We start from the raw sequence: 19,241 nt of genomic DNA, 5'->3' as shown, positions 1-19,241 counted from the left end.
GCGCCACTAAAAAACAATCAGCTTCAAACCAAGTGGGAATGCACGTATATTTCAAACACTGAATTTGTTCCTCTTCTTCAGGGAGAAAGAAACAAAAGCAGATTACAAAAGCCCTTACTACAATATTTGGTTCTAGAGAATTTAATTTGAAACTGTACAGTAAGGACATTTTATATACATAACCTTAGTATCATGTATGTATCACTTTTCAGGCCATATGGGTAAGGCATCAATTTAGATATCTGAGATTTACAGACGTCCGTACACTTTAGTTTTCCGCTCTGTTTTTAGTTTCATTCTTACAAACTTATGTCGGTGTTACACGCTGGCTTCTCCGAACAGGGGGAGAGCTGACAGTCTTCGACTGCAAATAGCAGGGACCTCGTACAACCCCACTTCAAAAGACCCGAACTATCACTTTTACTTGACTTTAATTTGTGTATCAATGTACTGCATCGGCACAGCGCTGGTTGCAAAGCGCTGCAGTTCTAATGAAACTCTAACTTCCATCCTCACCCTCGTTCTGCTTTGCTGAATCTGAAACTCCTGACACTGATCTCACATAAGAATGAAGTGACATGTCTCCTGAAGTAAGAGTTCGATGTAATTCAGAGCAAAGTCCAGCTCTGGTCGCAGCTTTTCTTTTAAAAATGTTGTGGCCGAGTGTGAGGGAGTTCACGGGGCAATCTGAGGGTTTTAATCATCGCCACAGGAGTTTACTTGCCAGTATCTCACGAAGTCAGCTGTCGCACAAAGAGCACGCCGAGTGACAGTGCCACAAAATCACTGAATTAGAAATAGTGGTTCCACACTCTGCGGTCCTTAGAAAATGTTATTTATTTATTCTGGGGCCGCTCCTCGAGTCCATTTCTAAAATCATGCAGCAAAACTCTGGTGGTGTGATGTTTCTCAATGGTTTCCACTCCACTGTTCACAGTTCAAATGAATTTCGCTGAAGATTTATTCTTCACAGCTAATCACTTGTTACATGGATCGAAGGAGTACAGTAAGTCACACTTGCTTGCACATTACAGAAAAAGAAAATAAGCATGGCTGAATCATCACCTGGCGTGAGGCGATTCTCCCCAAAGTGATTGGATTTCAGAGAAGGCCCCCTTACCCCATCCCCCAAAGCACCTCACGGCTTTTTAATTTAAGATTAACTTCGCTTCTTCTGCCTCTGACAAATTCAAAGGTTCGCGTGCGCTCCCTTTGTCTGCCGGCAGTCTCTCTCGCTCTCCCCCAAATATGTTTTGCTCGTTCAGTGCCATCAGTTACATGTCTGCCAAGCATCACACGTCGTCAACTTGCTCCCAATGACATCCCACTGTTCTGACCATTGATTGGCAGGTCAAGCAGCGAGCGCAAGCAGGAAATCAATAGCAGAGGACCTCTAGACAGTACAGGGGGAGTCTTCAAGGAACTGGCCCGCTGGACACTGCCAATCACCAACCACAAAATGTAAGGCCAGCCAGCCATGAACAAAAGCTATCTCCAGGCAGAAACATCAGCTTGGAACATAGATGGATTTATGTTTAGGGAGAAGTTTCTGCCGATAGTCTGCGAGAAGGAAAGAAGGACAGGCAAAGTTTTCTAGAAATATATTTGCATTACTTATGCTCATTCATATGCTAAAACTCAAGTGGGATCTAGGACCTTTGGGATTTGGCATTACCAAATGTAGGCTCTTTATCTTAACATGCAGTTGCACCAGGTCTGACAGTCTAAGCATGACAGAGCAAGCTTATTAGCATCTAGTCAGCCATTTCCAACCAGTGGAAGACGCAGGAAATACAAGCGGAGTATACACAGCTATATTCACCCTCTAGCCTCCTTAAAATATGGCCTGAGGGACCCTTGAGGCTTAGTGGAGATATGCTTTGTCCTCCTTGGTGATGCTTTTCCCGTTTTCCTCAGACACACTTTGGGATGCTGCTGGCGCGTCACCAAAACAAACACTCAACTGACACGGGTGACAATAATTCTGGAGCAGATTCGAAAATAAAATCTGAAAAGGAAATAGGGAAGACTGTAAATTTAGCACTGACACTCAGGTCTGCCTCCTCGTCAGAGACAGTGTTGCAGCTTAGGCTCCTGAAGTACCCTAAGGAATGTTTTTTTTTTCTTTCTTTCTTTCTTTTTTTCCCAGACAGCACGCGCTTCTCTTGGAGAAATATCTTCATAACTATGTGCTGTTAAAACCAAGATCACTTTGTGCCTCCTCTTCTTGTCCTTCAGGTGCTGAATGTAACTTGTGTTCCACTACCCTTGCAGTTCTATCCTCACGCGCCTGCCTCACAATCAGTGACCTTTGAACCTGGTCATTTATCTCACTGGTCAAAAGATATTGAGATGATTCATTGTTGCACAATGCTCAAGGGTGTGAACTTGATGAATCCATGGAACAAAGAACATCATATGTACACTTTCAGCAAAATTTGGGGCACACGTAATGCAGATGTTCACAACAATCAGCATTTTGGCAGCTTTTTCATATACAGTAAATGCATCGTGCAGCTTTAAAGCACTCGTAATTTCTGTAGCTGACTTGTCAGTAGGAGCTGCATTACTGAACCCAAAAAAAAGCCTCCTCCACTGTTTCTAGTAAGAGTAGAGCACCAGACAATTAAGTGTAATTTCACTGCGGGGAAGGAATAATTGTATGTTTGTACAAAATTGTGAAATTGGCAGGTGTAAGACGTTTGTTTGTTGTGAGGGAGGTTTGCTCCTCCAGAATAAGAAAAGAAATACCATGACCTTGCTTCTGCCCCCTGGCAGTTGGTGAAACATTTCAATGTGTTTCAACTACTGTCACCTTGGGTCCCCGCCATGCACCTGCCTTTCACAGTGTCGCTGACAAAAATAAAAAAATAAAATATCCATGCATTTCCATGGTAACCGCTGGAATTAAAAATGCACCAAAACTTCCCAGTGCAACAGAAACGGAGCAATGACAGCGGGCGACAGCATGTTTTCCAGATGCCTGACAGAAATGTACCACATTACGCCGATGTACGAAACATCCTCTCCCTCACATACGTGCCTCAGTGTACTAACAACCACACACACATATCGTCACCCTCACCTCACCTCCTGTGTGCTCAGAACAATGGAGCTGCAATCAGTATGAATTCTACTGTTGCTGACAATGGCTGCTCGCCAGCCTCTGCCCATCTTTTTTATGATCTCTTGTATCTAGAGCACATTCCCTAATGCTCTGTGGATAGATGTTGTACTCTGAGCTCTTGCCTTCACCCTACATTTGAAATGTGGATGTTTGTGAAATGGACTGGAATGAAATGGAAAAGAAGAGAATGTGTCTTATTTTCACCTCTCACCAGCTCCGTCTCTCACTCCAGTTTCATTTGGCTCTCTCGCTCTCTCCCTGGAGATGATGAGATGATCTTAATGATAAGATGTCCACCATTTGAAATGGTATTTTCACTTTGCCTTCAGTGACTGTTCAAGACAGCGTTAATAACAACCACTGAAATGGGCAAATTATACCAATGATGGAGACGAAGTGGTCTTCCGTGGAAGCTGTTGCACTTGCCAGTTAGAAGTCGCTAACTAGAATGGCTGCAAGCCTCAGTTTAAACTCTTCTGTGACTGTGGACTGCCTATCCAGCAGTTGAATTTTAGCTATTTTCTAAGTGCACCACAAGAGGCAACATACGGCATGTGTCAAAACACCTGCACCCTCTTTTAGCACACTGATTCATGTCACCGTAAGATACACTACTCTCCTATTTTCCAGCATCACCATGCATCACCGCTCCCAAAAAGTGTTTTTGCTTTTATCATGTTCACTCCTGGATGTGCACATCCTGACTATTATGCTACTACTATTATTCTGTTTGTAATGGTACTACAACGAGTGAAGGAAACACAGAGTTACTCTTGATACAGTACTATCCCAATCGGGGTACTTTTTAATACAAGTAACCTGTAAGTTACTTTATAAAGAAGTAGACAGTAATTGGATTACTATTTCAAGGTAACTGTGGCAGCAGTGGTAATTAGGAGCATGAGTGCAAATAGAAAATTGCAGTCTACTCCAAACAGCCACTACTTCTTCCAGACAACAACAATGTCTATATGCTGGACCAAGGTTGTCCAATCTAACACAAGACAAGAAAAAGAACCAATGATGTCTGTTGCAAAAGTCACAGGATCTACTTGTCAGCATGTAGGGGTCTCCAGACGCCACATATAAGTTAAGGAAGAATGAACCAAAACACGCCTTGAGCGCCGAGTGTTGTCTCATTACAGGCTGGCTGCTCAGTGTGAGAGCTAACGTCATGACAATCGTTCCAGAGTACCAGTCTATCGACATATCTCCTCACAGAGGACTGGCTGCAGGACCTTGCGAATATGTTGCTCTGATTAAACCAAGAGGGCACAAAAAGCTGTACTGAAATCAGAATGAGGGCTAATTAGCGCAGTTAGAGGCTAGCCACCAGTTAGAGCTAAAGGCTTACAGCAGAGTTAACACTAAAAACACTGTCATTATAAATCTCTTACCTAAGTGAGTGTTCTATATAGGTGCAGTCAGATTAATTAAGATGCCAAGTCTACAGACAGACAGGTGACACATTTATAAACATGAAGCTTTTCTGTTTCCCTTAAATGTGTCACCCTCTGTGTTGCTCATAATCATTTTGCCTGTATTTAACTTGTAATTTGCCACAGCTGTAAGGTGCTGGAAAGGCTTGGAAATGCACTTTGAGAATGGAAATGCATGTTTTACATCCATCAATAACCAGCGTAGAAACATGTGAAACATGATAAAAAAAATATTGATATTTGCCAGTGCGTCAATAATGAATCGCAAGAGGAAATGTTACAGTATATTCCTGTGTGTATTGTCCTCATGAATTTTCATCCTGTGACATCACTTCTTGCCTTTTAAGGTTAAAGGCAGGTACTCTGGGAATTTGCGCCATAAGCTCTTCAGATTACTGACAAGATTCTAGTTATACAGTTTACGTCTAGGCTAGTTGTAGCCATGCATGAAATCGAGCTGTCAATTTTTATGTTTATGCGAAAAGCAATTCTTATTTGTCTTTTAATTTTGAATTTAGAATGGAACTTGGCGGATGCTGTTTTTTCCTATACTGATGTTTGATACCTGTGGGCACAAAGGCACCGGGCAAATTTAAAGCATTAGCTATAGCATCTACTTTTATGGTATTTAGCTTAGAACTGTATCTTACCGCAGTATCAGTGGCAATAGCAGTCCAAAGGTGGGCGTGGAGGAAAATAAGAGCATGTCACTCTCCCGGAACGAGAAGAGTCTTTTTTTCTTTTTTTCTTTTTCCCTTTTTCGGCGGCTTCTACTGTGTTTCTGGTCATTTGGAACAATCGCTGTATTCGTCATGAGCTCCTGTGGCATCATTTGGTTGCCATGCCTCAGAGTATCTGTGACTGATCTTGAAAGAAAACATAGAATAAAGCCAGGAATCTGTATAATCAAGCTTATTTATTCCAAATGTTTTTTTGTTTTTTTTTTCTGTCCACATGTTTCTTGTGGAAAAGATAATTGAATAGTTTCCACCATTCAAAATACATCAAAATAAGTAAATCAATAAAGAAGCATGACATACTGTAACAATTATCCTTTTAGGATTAATCATAACAATCTTTGTTGTTGTTCCATTTTTGTTGGGTACAGATTTCACACACTGGTAAAACATTACACAGAACTGATTTGCTTCATTTACCTTTAATTGGGGTTTTTTAATTCTGAGTGAAAATGGCAGCTGCATAATCAGATAGATATGTTGGTAATTTAACACAACCCAGCTTCTTTTAAAGCTGCATCATAGATTTACAAAGACACTATGTGGAAAAGAGAATACTGTGTACAGTAGAGAACTGAGAAAAGAGGAATTTGTAATGTTGTACAATACAGTATATCTACTTTCAAGCTGTATGGCGGCATATCAAAGGAACAATGGCTTTGATTATTTCTTTTTCAAGGCAGAGTTCATGCATAGAAGTACAGAATACCATCTTTCAAAACTGCATGATGGTCCGTTGAAATCGCAATGTGACCTAAAATGCCACAAACGCCACTTTTAATTTATGCCTCCAGAACTAAAAAAAAATCACTGAGCCCATGACACACATGTCAGGGTCAGAAGATCAGTGGACAGAAAACAATTCTTCATCTACTTTAAAAGTAAAGGCAACATCATCAGCTCCCAAACTCTATGCTGACAAGCCAGGGACTTTTCAGACAACCGGTGTGCTGACAGGACAATGTTTTGGGGCTCTGGCCTAGAGATTTCCCCTCTTCTTGCCTTTGTTTCAGCCAGGGAGCCACATGTCATGGGGTCAAGCAGGAGAAAATGTTTAAATGCTTGTTATTCTTCTCTGCTGGCACTCGAAAAGGATCTGGTGAGAGACAGATGAGCCCTTCTCCCCGAATAGAAGGACAAAGTTTATAAAGCCCTGCAGCCTTTGCCAATACCTGTGTCTGTTTATCGCCGCTCTTTGCCTCGGGGACATTGCTTGAAAATATTAAGTGACAGAGTTTAAAGTTACAGCTTGGAGACAAACATTCCCCGAAGTCAGTGAAAAAAAAAAAAAATCCACACTTCTCTTGTTGCTTCCGCCTCCCTGAAAGAGTTTGATTACTTTATCAACAACGTCATGACAGGAAGTTTTCCCAGCGACCAAATAATTACTAATAACATGATATCCTCAATCTTAGACCGCGAGTAAGGACAACAAACTCAAACAACCTTGCAATCCAAAATCGTACCATAAAGCAGAGGGATGACTGTGACTTATAACTTTACATATACTCCTCAACATGTTGTCATAAAATTGATTAGATATTGATAAAATATTGTGTGAAGAAATTAGGTGATTATCATCGTGTTTAGATGTGTCACAACAATTGCCATGCTAGTGCACTGTTGAGGAGTGACTTGATTCAAAGTGTTGGCAAATAGTTTCTGCATCTTAATTGGCCATATTTATTAATAGGTAAGTCAAAAAGCATTGATTTTGACAGTGGAGGGTGAGCTCCTTGCTGTGCGATAGCTAGACGTCATGCTGGCTCCTGCGAGCAGGACTCTCGCTGTGTAGCAGTGATTGCAACATATCCCTCTGATTACTGTCAGTGAATGTTATTAGGTGTTTTCTGATTGGGCTTGCACCGGCTGCAGGGTTCACTCTACAGGCTTCATGGGAATATGCAAAGTGCTTTGGCAAGTGAACCTCCATCTTAAATACAATGCCGCCGCCGCTTCTGCTTTGCTTTTGTGGGCATAATTTGACACAGATGCTGGGTCTGTCACAAAGGCAGTGGAAAACACATTAGCAATGGAAAAGCCAGCGTGTCCCTTCACCCAAAGACAAAGCTGTCTGAGGATTGTGGTGTAACCGCAAAAGGATGCCTGTTGATTTTTCTCGATACCGTTGCCTAGTTTTCCTCAGTCCAGAAAATGCCTCTGCTTGTGCACGTGTGGAATCCCTGGCCTGAAAGCATATGTTCATGGATACCCTTTAATAATATGGCCTCTAGGGAATCGTACTCATTATTTGTTTTTAGAAGATGACGCTTTGGTGTTGATCCTCTTTCAACTCTGGGAGGTTCCTGTAACACGCAAAAAAAAGGAAAAAAAAAAGTCACATCTAAGAAAGTAAAATCCAGCCTCCCTGTTTCTCTTCTCTGCGTTTTGGAGCAATCAAATATCCCCCAACCACTCGAACATTTGCAGCTTTCATCTTACTACATCTTTGGCAATAAGGCAAGTCAAGAAGTGGGGATATATACAGCATCATCCCAGCTGCCTCCAATGTTGTTCCACCTCCACAGGCAATTCTCAGAGGATTAAATACACACTGAAGTATACATGAAGCCCCTCAGCAGGTATTTTCATTCCTTTGTGCTGCGTGCGTGTGTGTTCTTGTAACTGCGTTTCCTATTATTTAAAAACTTGGCCGGTATTCCCTCTTCTTGAGCCCAGAGCCAGCACTCACACATTAAATGGTATGGTATGCTGCATGTTGCCATCATCACTTCCTAGTAAACAGCCCGACTTTTTACCTGTGTAATAGTATTACATGGGTAATTGTGTCTCAGACAAATTCAAATACATGTCTCCGCCATCATCTCATCTATCCAGTTTCTTTTCACTTCCTAGACTTAATGCTAGTCATTCAATCTGAAAGCAATTTGGCCCATTAGCTTGATGTCTAGGAGGCCAACTAAACCATATGCATCCACTCTCTGGCCTTTGTGCGGACCTATAGGGCAATCTGTTTGTTAATAACGCGGTGAGCATCTCTCCATCGCTGGAAACGGAGCATTTCTGACAATAATGCAAACAAAAACAGGATGTACAGAGGGATTGTGCAAGTGCTCACTGAGCAGGAGGAAACATTTAAGGAGATCTCCACGAGGTTAATTGGCCGGGTTACATTCAACACTGTAAGCTCTGTAATTAGTAAGGTACTTAATTCTGTTGAGCTATTGTTTTAAGTTACCATTAAGTCCAGCTGGCATGTATACAGTTACTCAAACACAGGGATTCTTTGAAGTATCTGCTCCTTGTATATGTTTTCAAGGTCTGCATGGAGACTTTTGAAGAGCAGCCCTCTGCTCTACAGTGTAGTTTTTCTTAACGGAGGACTAACACAGTGATTCTTCAACATCAATGGCTCGTGACCCCTTAAAGCAAAATGATTGCCTCATTGTAGGCATGAGCTGTGAGCAGTTCAATTAATAAGTCATTGGTTCATTTGAAGAATTTTCAAAGGCTTGAAGCAGAAAAGATGTGTGTTTTGCTTTCCTTTTTATTTTTTCATTTTTTTCTGGGGAAAAATCAGAGATAAACTCACTGGTTGGGGATCCCCATGCTTGGAACCATTGGATTTGTATTCTCCATATGAGATTTTGTCTTCCTCCCCACAGTTGAAGTTCCTATCGAGTCAAAGTCTGCTCGGGTGTTATTATTACCCATGTTTTGCACTGCTGTATGTCTCACCCACATGCCAGGTCGTTTTGTTGGTATTCCTGATGGTAATTTCAGAATTGGTAAACAACAGCCAAACATTTTGGCTTTTTGACAATGCCAGTAACATATAAAGTGCAATATACCACCAAAGCTACATATTTCTGGGGGCAGGACCTGGCGGATTATCATAAGAAAAACACAACTTTACAACCGTATTAACTGATTTAGCCAAAATTTAATCATATATAATGGACAAAGTGTTTTCTGTTCTTGTCCACCAATATGTTTTGGCTGGTCAGTCTGAATTCTGGATGGATAGCTTCAGTTGTTGCTAAAGAAACTGTTAACTGCTAAACTGCAGCCTCGCAGTGAACACGCCCTTACAAGCCTCTCACAACCACGGAGGTCGGTTACAGTACGGAAGGGTTTTATGGATTTTCCTGATGGATTTGTCTCTCGCCATTAACTTGATCCCACGGTGGTCCTCTGGAAGGGGGACGGACTTGTCCTCTCTATATGCAGCATCAAGTAGCACTCCACGAGCTGTTTCCCGGGAATGATCGATAACAGAACATAACACATAAAGGCAGTTATGACCATTTAAACATCTTGTTTGCAACACTCACATCTGTGTTTATAAAGTACCATTTAGATTAGCAGTGTTAACACACTGAAAGAGACAGATTTATTCTTTTTGTAGGATTTGAAAAGTTTGAATTTAAAAGGCAACTCTACTTAATGAGCATCCGGTCATTGACTTGACTACAGTGATTAGGTTTTGTTGTCAGCGTTATTGTCTCCTCTTTCAGATTTCTGAAGAATGCGCTTTTTAATTTTTTAATTTTTTTTTTATTTTAATCAGTCAGTAAAACTCCATAAAAATAGTTTTTCCAACCACAACAGTCGGCGAACACTTTAATGTCTTCGTGCAAGCTTAAAAAAACAGATACCAATCATTGCAGTTTTGATTTGAGACCTCCCGTACTCAGGGGTTATTAAACTGAAGTGTTTTTTTCCATTCTGTACACTTAATAGAGGCTGATCTGATGATCATCTCTGTTAAACGTGGGCTTGTGACAAAATAGAAATAAAGTGATCTTCAACTCATCAAAAGTGACCGGATGATTGTGTCGTTACAGAATGAAAATAGATTTGAGGATGAAGCTGCTGTACTCTTCTCGTTCGAGGTGCCTCAGCCTCGATTCACCCACGGAATCCAACATCAAACATGCAAACCATTTAGCCTCGGTATCCGATTATGATCTGTGTGCTCCGTTTCTCCACGCGATGATGTGTCTCTGCCGTAGACACACTTGGAGCTTTCAGGTAAGGAGTCATCAATCACCGGCCCTCTTCTGACATTAACTTTTTTGTCAATGCCACTGTCTCCAGTTTGTCTGCAGACTGAAAGATTTGAGAGGCACTTTTTATTTGCACGCTTTTAACTCCGCCCAGCTGGGGTAATGGAGCTGGTTGTGTGCAAGCAATTAATGCAACCACAATGCCAAAAGTGGTGATTTGTCATACCCTGGTGATACCTAATCATTATATGGAATGTAGCACTCCTAAACTGCCTGGCCTCGGTTGATGTTGTGATTCTTGGATTTCTACGGTCTTGCCCGGTAGTCCCATTTCCACATGCATAGTAAAACACAGACAATAAATGCAAGCAATAAATTCACAAGATGCGCCTCTGTTTCCTGTAAGATGTGATTTTTTTTTTTTTTCCTTCTTGCTCTGTCTTCATCCGTGGTTGCTTTTGTGTAAAGCAATACAGAGCACACAAATGACCCCCAACAGACATACGTCTTTGTCTGTTTGTCAAACATTGGTTTTTACACTGCACACTCTGTAGTATATATAATTAAAATGCAGCTATTTCATGTTGTTGTGTTGTTTCGTGACTGTCATTAGTTTTGACTATATAGGCAACAGTGCTGCTAATTTATCGTCCCTCTAATTTTAACTCCCTGGACACTCTACCTCCTGTCTACTCTTGCCCTTAATATGAAGGCATTTCAATTGCAATGAAGCCCCTAGGCTGACAGCCATGAGATTAGTATGAATGTATTACCCCCTTGGGTGCCATAGCCTGTAATAAGTTCCCCATTAATCGTATCCGTTGGGGAAAATTTGTTTAGGCCTTAATTACATATCATTAAAATTGGTCTTGATTCTCTGAGATTTGAGCTCAGAATTAGACTGCACATTTTCTGCTTTCTTTGCCTTTGGCCATTCTGCAAATTTATGTTACTTAGCGTCTCCACCAGTGTGCTTTCTCATGGCCTCAGTGATTTCACTAATGTTTTCCTCTTTCTTAAAACTCACTCGTTTTCACTGGTACTTCAATAAATGATTGTATTGCTTTTTTTGTGTGTCGGTGTTCAACACAACAGTCTCATCTCAAGAGCTTTGTAAAATGAAATAAAGAAAACTAAAAGATAGTTTTCTTTATCTCATTTTACAAAGCTCTTTGAAATGAGCTTTATAAATAGTTTACTTACTTAGTGTGGACGGGGAGGAACTCTGCGAACAATGTAATCTAAATTGTTTAGAAAGCAAGACTCTCATCCACCGTGAGTAGGGCTTGTCTGGTTCAGTTAGACAACACTGCTCCAAAATAAAGGATCTGATATGGAGACTTAAAATTCATACTGCTGTCTGCCAAGGGAATCTGTAGGTGGGAATATATACACTACTGGAGCTTGAAGCAGAATCAGGGTTGTCTTTAAATCCCTTTCCTCGACTTCTTGAACGGGTTCACATCTCACTTTGGCTGAAATGACGACTGGTGACCTCTAAATTTATTGCACGGCCGCTAATCCACATTAAATTATACCCAGAATATTGCAAATCAAAGTTCCTCCATTATCCAGGGGCCTTATTGCAACTCAATACAAAAGGCCTTCATGAGTTTTACTATGTTCACGTCCAGGAGAACCAACTGAGTGCAAAGGCCGATATTGTGAAATATTATCAGCATGATTTGAAAGTTCAAAACGTATTCTGTTGCAACAGTGAACACAAATACTTTTATGTTTTTGGTAGGGCTGTCACTTTTCAACAAAAACAAGTCTGAACGAATTGGAAATTATGTGCAATTTCAAACAAATTTGACTCCCAAATGTGTGGCGAGCAAGCAGGCAATCCACGTAATTGTTGATGTTGTAGGGGAAGATAGCTGCTTTGTACAAAGTTGACAAACAGTCTAACCACAAGGCAAAGTACTTAAAACAGTCTGTACAGTCTGCATTTATTGACTGCCAATTTTTAATTGGAAGAGGTCATTACAATTGTACCTAATTTTTTTCTGAGCTTGTGTTGGATTGTAGTAATTTTTGGTTAAAGGTGACAGCCTTTACATTCAATCTAGAGCCCCACTGATATATGATTTTTTTGGGGAAGATATGAATACTGATATTGAGGAGCAAAATATTGTGATTTTGATGTATTGGCTGATATGCACACATGGCACAGGTATATGCACACAGTTACCACTAGTATATATATAGCATTTCTATTTGATTTTATCTTATTCATTAACGTGTATTTCTATTTATTTATTTATATTTATATTTGTTTAGGAATTTTCTATGCATGCTTTCCATTCTCAAGTTCTGCTTCGCAAGCCAAGCCTGACAGTTTGACATCTTTTGATTCTTTTTGCAGGGATCAGACTTTGTCACTCGTTACACTCAGACATCAACATTGTCTTCGTCAGAAAGAGCAAAAGAAAGGTGTTGATTTAATCCTGCCAGCTCCTACCGGGCCAGTTGTGTTTGTTTTAACAGCCACGTCCATCTGTCAGTGTAAGGAGTGGCTTCCCTTGACATATGCAGTGCAGCTTCCACCACACACGGGTCACATCTGCATTGTTCTAATGTCAAGGTTACAGCAGCACAGCACCAGCACATGTAATGTACATGGATTTGTATTTGTTTACATTAATTTGTTATGGTCCTTTTTAATACAGAATGTTCAACGCATCTCATCAAGTAGTGGATTTCTACAAACAGAATTTCTAATTGTAGTTTAATATTTTAGTACAACTAGATGTTTGTAATAATGGTAGATTTTCAATGTAGCGAGTGGGCCGCTGACAAAATGTGTGTTTCTTGACAAATCGTTGTCTCTGACTCATGTTGGATGTTATTAGTGCTGTGACAGACTGCAAGGCCGCATTCTTTTCAGATCTTGTTTCTTTTGCTGTTTAAATGTAAAGAGCTGCATAGGGTATATGATATTTAACAGAATGTACAGACTAATCATGGTCAGTCCTATGTTTCAGGTGTTCTGGAGAAAAAAAGCAAAACGTTTCAACTGCCCCTCAGTTGAGCTTCACAGCTAGCTAGATTTTAATTGCAAGTGCATATAGAGCGAATACACTTACGCTCTCATGCAGTAAAGCCCGTCGCTTGGTATGGCTCTAGGCACTCACGGTGCTTCACAGCTTTTGACACTATGTCATGTTTAGTTCTTCCACTCAGGTGACTACTGCACATTTACGTTTTATGAATTTCATTGACCATCAGTGGTCAGCGTTTGGTAGTAACTTATCCCAGCTAGTGTGGGCAGCGAAAGTAGCACACTGTTACGGTTCAGACTACGAACACAAGTGCACGATAGTGACGGATGGATATGTTTTCCTACGAGTTCAACGTGTACTTGTTGTTCACAATGCAGTCAACGAAAAAATAAGTCAGTCCCCTGGACATGACTGCATCCTTTTGGGTATATCACAGTCTATAAGGAATAGAACTACAAAGACCTGGACTTATGTCCATGGTTGTTGATGTTATTTCGCTGTCTTATCTTTTGTTTTATTATTAGGATGGAGACACACAGGAGGGTTGAGTATGTCACAATGTTGACTTGTTCAAGTCTCAAAATGATCACTAATTTACAAGGGATAACTTTTAATAGGTGACTATAAGGCAAAAATGAAAGGTATTCCAAAGTAATTTGTGAGGTAGTATCTTGAATTAGACATGTTAACACCTATACGACTAAATCTCTGTTAATCCAAATGGGGGAAGGAGATTGTACCAGCTGATGTTTCTCTTAATTTTTTTGTTATGGTATATCTAATCAGAATGTGCTACACTGCTGCAAATACAGAAAGATTCAAATGATCAAATCAGACCATAAACACACTGTGGTAATAGGCTGGCTTACACCCTTCATTTAAATGCAGAAAAATAATAACACCCGCAGTATCAACATCATGAGAATGTTTACATTTCCTGATAACATTTAGCATGAGAGGAGCCCTCAGACAGGAGGACTGTTCACATAATGAGCAGTGTGTTGAGCTGTCAGCAGTAACCTTTTCACAGCTTCATTCCCCCACACAGACCACCTGTAGAGCAGTGGATGTTTTCTTGGCAATGTATTGTGCTTTATTAAAGATTCAGAGCAGAGCGTAACGTGTTTTTTTATGTCGTGTTTTTTTTTTTTTTTCCAGCTGTTTTGTGAACTTGTCTCCTGGTAAAAAGTACTCAGTACTTTTTCAGGCTGAGAACTATGTTTCACATAGTCTTCTTGAATATGGGCAATTCCAGATGAGGCATTATTTGTATTGGCCTGTTCTCTATGGGCTGCTCTCCTAGTTCCTGGGAACCTGGGAATGGCAACAGTTCATTGGAGCAATCTGACTCGATATGCGGATGATTTATCGGACCACTGGGACCATTTGGACTTGTAGAACATGAGGTGAAGCCAAAACCATTAAGCTATGTAATCAGCCACAGTGAGCCTGATACCACGCTCCCCACTTCAATACATTTGTAGTTGAGGGACCAAACTGCATACTTTTTGGTTGTTACTACTACTCTTCAAGGTTTTCCTTCTGTTTATTTGAGCAATTATTTTCTCTTTTCAGAGGCTTAGTGTATGCCCCATTTGTGCAAATTTAGCATGTGTGGGAACCAAAAACGTTTTCCACGGAGAACTTTTTTTTTTTTTAATGCATTTCCTCTCATTGGATTTAATGGTGGCGCTTCAGTAATGCAGCACAAGAGACTTTACATCTAAGAAGCATTATGTTCCCAACGTGCTCCCGCTCGAAAAACATTATCCTCTCCAAGAACAACAGCTAAATACACGTTCTAAATTGCTCCTGCAAGAGGACCATCAGAGCTAAAGACATGGAAATTAGCTCACCGGTTCAAACTTAGTTATTATTCACATGGACTGTATGAGACCCTGCTCCACAAGCTGTTTTTCCAAGAAGGATTGTATTGACTGATTTTCTCCTAATGATGCCTCTCAGGGAGGCTGTCGTATTAGTAAGCAGCTTAAGGGTAGACACTTAACTGTAACCATGAGTTGTTTTTTCTAATGTTCATTACAGTAACATAATGGTTTAACTTTTGTGGAGTGATGTCAGGTCACCGGTAATTTGTCAAAGAAGTTTTCATCTTGCCGTACAAGATTAATTTCCATATATCATAGTATTTCCCCATAGACCTTTCCTTTTCAGGAGACAAGCTGTAGGTCATACAGGTATTCAGCTAGACCTGAAAAAAAAGAAAAAAAAACATCCTCTGAGTCCTATAGAACTGCTTTTTTAAAAGAACATATACAAAAAAGTAGGTCTCCAGTAAAGTTTCACCACTTCTATTTGGTGCAAACGGTGCGCTTTTTAACCCTGACCTCATAATTGACATATCACTGAAGAGGCATACAGACAACGTATAGCTTTTCATTTGCACTTCTGGGCATGTTATAATGTACTTCAGCCTTTCTTATTGGAAGTAGTGTGTGTACTTTCTTGTAAACCTGAGGATAAGCAGGCAGATAGATACCAAGGTTGTTGTAAGACCTCTGCATATAATAATTCTGTATCTTTTACATTTGTCTGTAATACCGAGCAGTTAAACCTGAATGCACTCAGTGTACTGGAAGAGCAATTTTAACACATTGCTGTCACAACCTAAAGTATAAGTATATGCCTTGGATGGCTCAGGCGTTGGAGCAATGACTCTGTTTGCTTCAGTGTTCTATATGACTGGTATTTTTTGTGTTAATTATTTTTTCTGTGTACTTTGCCATGAACTCACGGACCCATTCTATCAGGTACACCTGTACAATTTAATGCAGACACTGAAATAGAGGTGTTAATTCAATTATACATTTTAGCACTGAGGTCATAGTCGGTGGCGTTGCTCTGGACTGCATTACATTGATGGATAGCCGTGACATTTTGGCCCCCCTAATTTACAATGTGTAAATAGGAAGACAAATTAGGAGCACCTCTTATTATAATGCAGTCTGGTACAACCTGCAACCTCCATAATAAACAACGTAGCCAAAAAACTGAACACTGTCTTTGTAAAGGTAGAATGTTTGTTTTTGAAGCTTGTTGCAGGGATAGGGATACAACTCTGTTTCCATTCATATTTGGTCACTCACCAAAACAGATTGTATATTTATGGTCTTTTTCGATCAGTGAATGTATTGAAAAAGTTGAACAGATGATTATTTTAAATATTTAAAACTGTGAATAAGTGCCTTGCCAACACTGGATATTTTGGGCCATTGCTGAGACCGATACTTGGGAGAAAAACTTTCTGATATGTGTATATCAGCCTATACTCTTTGTGTTTTTCAGTGATCCCTTGAATGTGGTTACTAAACACTTGTAACAGAGATTCTTGAGTAATGGAGGCCAGATATTCTACAGTTTAATGATATTGTCCTCAATTACATTAGTGCACTGAAGCAATATGCTTCACAGGGAAAAGCAAAGTTTTCCTATCAACATGTGTCGGATAACACACACACCAATGTCAACCACTTGTGGAAGGCCAATACTGGCCCACAATATCAGCTGACCAATGTATCAGTTGAGGTCTCATATTGTCTGCTACCCCGGTTTCTAGCTTGCTGTTGACTTCTGTCCTGCCATTGTCAGTGAATTGCTATGTTTCTTTGTGCATTACATATGCACAGAATTGACATTGGCAAATATTGCCTCCTGTTCACTTCCCTCGCTATGTAAGCAAAGGGGCCGAATGAAACATTTGCTTCATTTGCATCTTTACTTTTTTGCGAGTTCAACTTTGGTAGACTGTGACAGCCAAATCCACAGCCTCAACCAATGTAAAAGTTTGGGTGGCTGTCATTGGCTGCTGCCTTCTGATCTAGAAGAATGCTGACATTCAGCTAGACAAGATATGAATTCTGCCTTGGCAGGTGATGGTCATTTGCATCCATTCATGCAAAAAAAAAGAAAAAAATGCCCTGTATTATTAGCTGTCGTCAAAACTCTGCAGGGCACTTTTTACACACAAGGTGAAAGGTGGAGTGAAACACTTGTGGTGTCATTGTGCACACTGCACATGTTAAACTCTTGGCACATTGCAATGAAATTGTTAAGGAAATGAAGTTAATAAGCATGCTAGATGCATTTTAGTTTGAAGGGAGTCTTTTATACGTGATTTGGTTTGGAAGGTCAACCTACCTCTTCCCTTGGTTTTCTGCTCTTTTAATACAATAACTCTCATTTATTTACAGGTTCTTGGATTTGTGACTGACTCTGCGGTTAGAAATCATCTTGATCTCTCATTACCTCCGTCGTCTCAGACAGAGCTTACTTCTCAGATGGGGGGGGTGTTAGGGTTAGGGGCTAAAAGAAATGACTGCTCCACACACTACCATTTAAGAGCAGTTTTCTTTTGATGATAACGATAAGAGGAGAGACGGTGGAGGAAGTAGAGTCATGTCCCTCCCTGGAGATATTACATATTTTAATGTGACTGTGTGGGAAATGCATTTGTCCAACCACAAGTCCACGTGTAAACAACAGATTTTATGAACCCCAAGGTAGAGTGCTTTTGGAAAGGAGGAGATTTAAGGTCATGTTCCTCACATCTGTGCAATACATCACTTTTAAAGTCAATACTGTGTATGAGACTGTGCAAGTAGTTTTGGGGGAAGGAAAGTGAGCACTGAATGTAATTCGTTTGAAGAAAGGCTTTAAAGTAATGTTTTGGCTTGACCCCGCTGTTTATTGAAATCTAATAATTAAATAGACAATAAGATGGTTAATTGACATGACATGAAAATAACCAGATATCAGATATGACCAGGTGATGCAGTGGCTTCAGGAAAGAAAGGACAAAGTCATTGTTATTATCATTCTGCCACTAATAACTAACAATTATAGATGAGTAGGAAATAAAGCAACAACATTTTGAACTGTTATCGAGAACTGTCAATACTGCTCACAGCATTTTTTTTGTTTGTTTGTTATCTGACATTCAATGCACTGAATCATAAATTGTTAACACAAATAATTATTACTTGGAGATCCAGCAAGTACACAGCAAGGGTAGGGACCTTAGATTTACAAAGAAGTAACTAAAACTGAGTGACAGTAGGAAAACCACCATCACATCATCAGCTTCAAAATTCTCACTGCCCTGTCCACATATTGCACTCCAAGCAGATATGACCAGATGCTACGAAATAATCTCACTAGACTTGTTGCTGCATGTATGTGTCCGTCTGGTAATCGCAAGTAGGAGGCTCACCTACTGTGAACCTCTCCATCCCATCCTTTTACCGGAATTCCTCCCTGTATTTCAACCGTCAACTGGTCTTTTCATTTCACCGTGGGAGGTTGGAGAGCAGAGGAAGGAAGCCCGTCGCGGTTCACTTGAACCAGAGTGCAATCCAAGACCTTATCAGCGTGCGGCTGCCTCAGACAATGGGAAGTACATGTGTTTGTGTATGTGCTGCAAGCCAACTCATGTCAACCATCAACGCTGCCCTCCATCTTCCCTCGGAGAAACCCACAATCAGTGCCACTGTGCTTATTGACCAATAATATGATCATGTGTTGCCGTCATTTGTGTTCAATAGTGGAACAGAAATAGTGGACATCTGTGTGTTATACTTGAACAAACCCAACTTGTTACTGATGAGTTTCCTATTACAGACATTACTCTGACACCAAAATTAGTGTGTATATGTGGGTTTCTCAAACAAGGGTTAACCTGCTCAAAACTGGCAATTTAAGATTTAAGCAAGTCTTACTCTCATTCCATTGAACTTGGAATGAAATAACCTCTGACACAGAAAAAATTGATATCATGGACATGGACATCTGAATTCCAAGTCTTAAAGGGGGTTACTTCATTCACTACTTTATTACTTGATATTTTACTTCAGTCTCTCTATCAAAGGCAGTGCTGAATGAACAATGTTCAAGTGTTGCTGGTCAGAGATGGATGGGAAGTTATTAAGAAGCCACTGAACCTGAAT

General features: G+C 40.3%; 1 long non-coding RNA gene across 2 annotated transcripts in view; it reads left to right on the top strand.

Annotated features, from left to right (window-relative positions):
• The window catches only part of LOC119028107, a 172,173-nt gene that overhangs the window by 103,124 nt on the left and 49,808 nt on the right, over positions 1 to 19,241 (top strand). Inside the window, exon 3 of one of the 2 annotated variants that reach the window (XR_005077602.1) lies at positions 1,351 to 1,452. The exons of the other annotated variant lie outside the window; for it this stretch is intronic. This is a non-coding gene — a long non-coding RNA (uncharacterized LOC119028107). Of the gene's footprint in view, positions 1 to 1,350; positions 1,453 to 19,241 lie in introns of those variants that run through there. 2 annotated transcript variants of the gene reach the window in all.

This window comes from Acanthopagrus latus, chromosome 11, assembly GCF_904848185.1.
Source record: "Acanthopagrus latus isolate v.2019 chromosome 11, fAcaLat1.1, whole genome shotgun sequence".
In the NCBI taxonomy this organism is placed as follows: domain Eukaryota; kingdom Metazoa; phylum Chordata; class Actinopteri; order Spariformes; family Sparidae; genus Acanthopagrus; species Acanthopagrus latus.
This window is presented reverse-complemented; position numbering and strand designations above follow the sequence as displayed.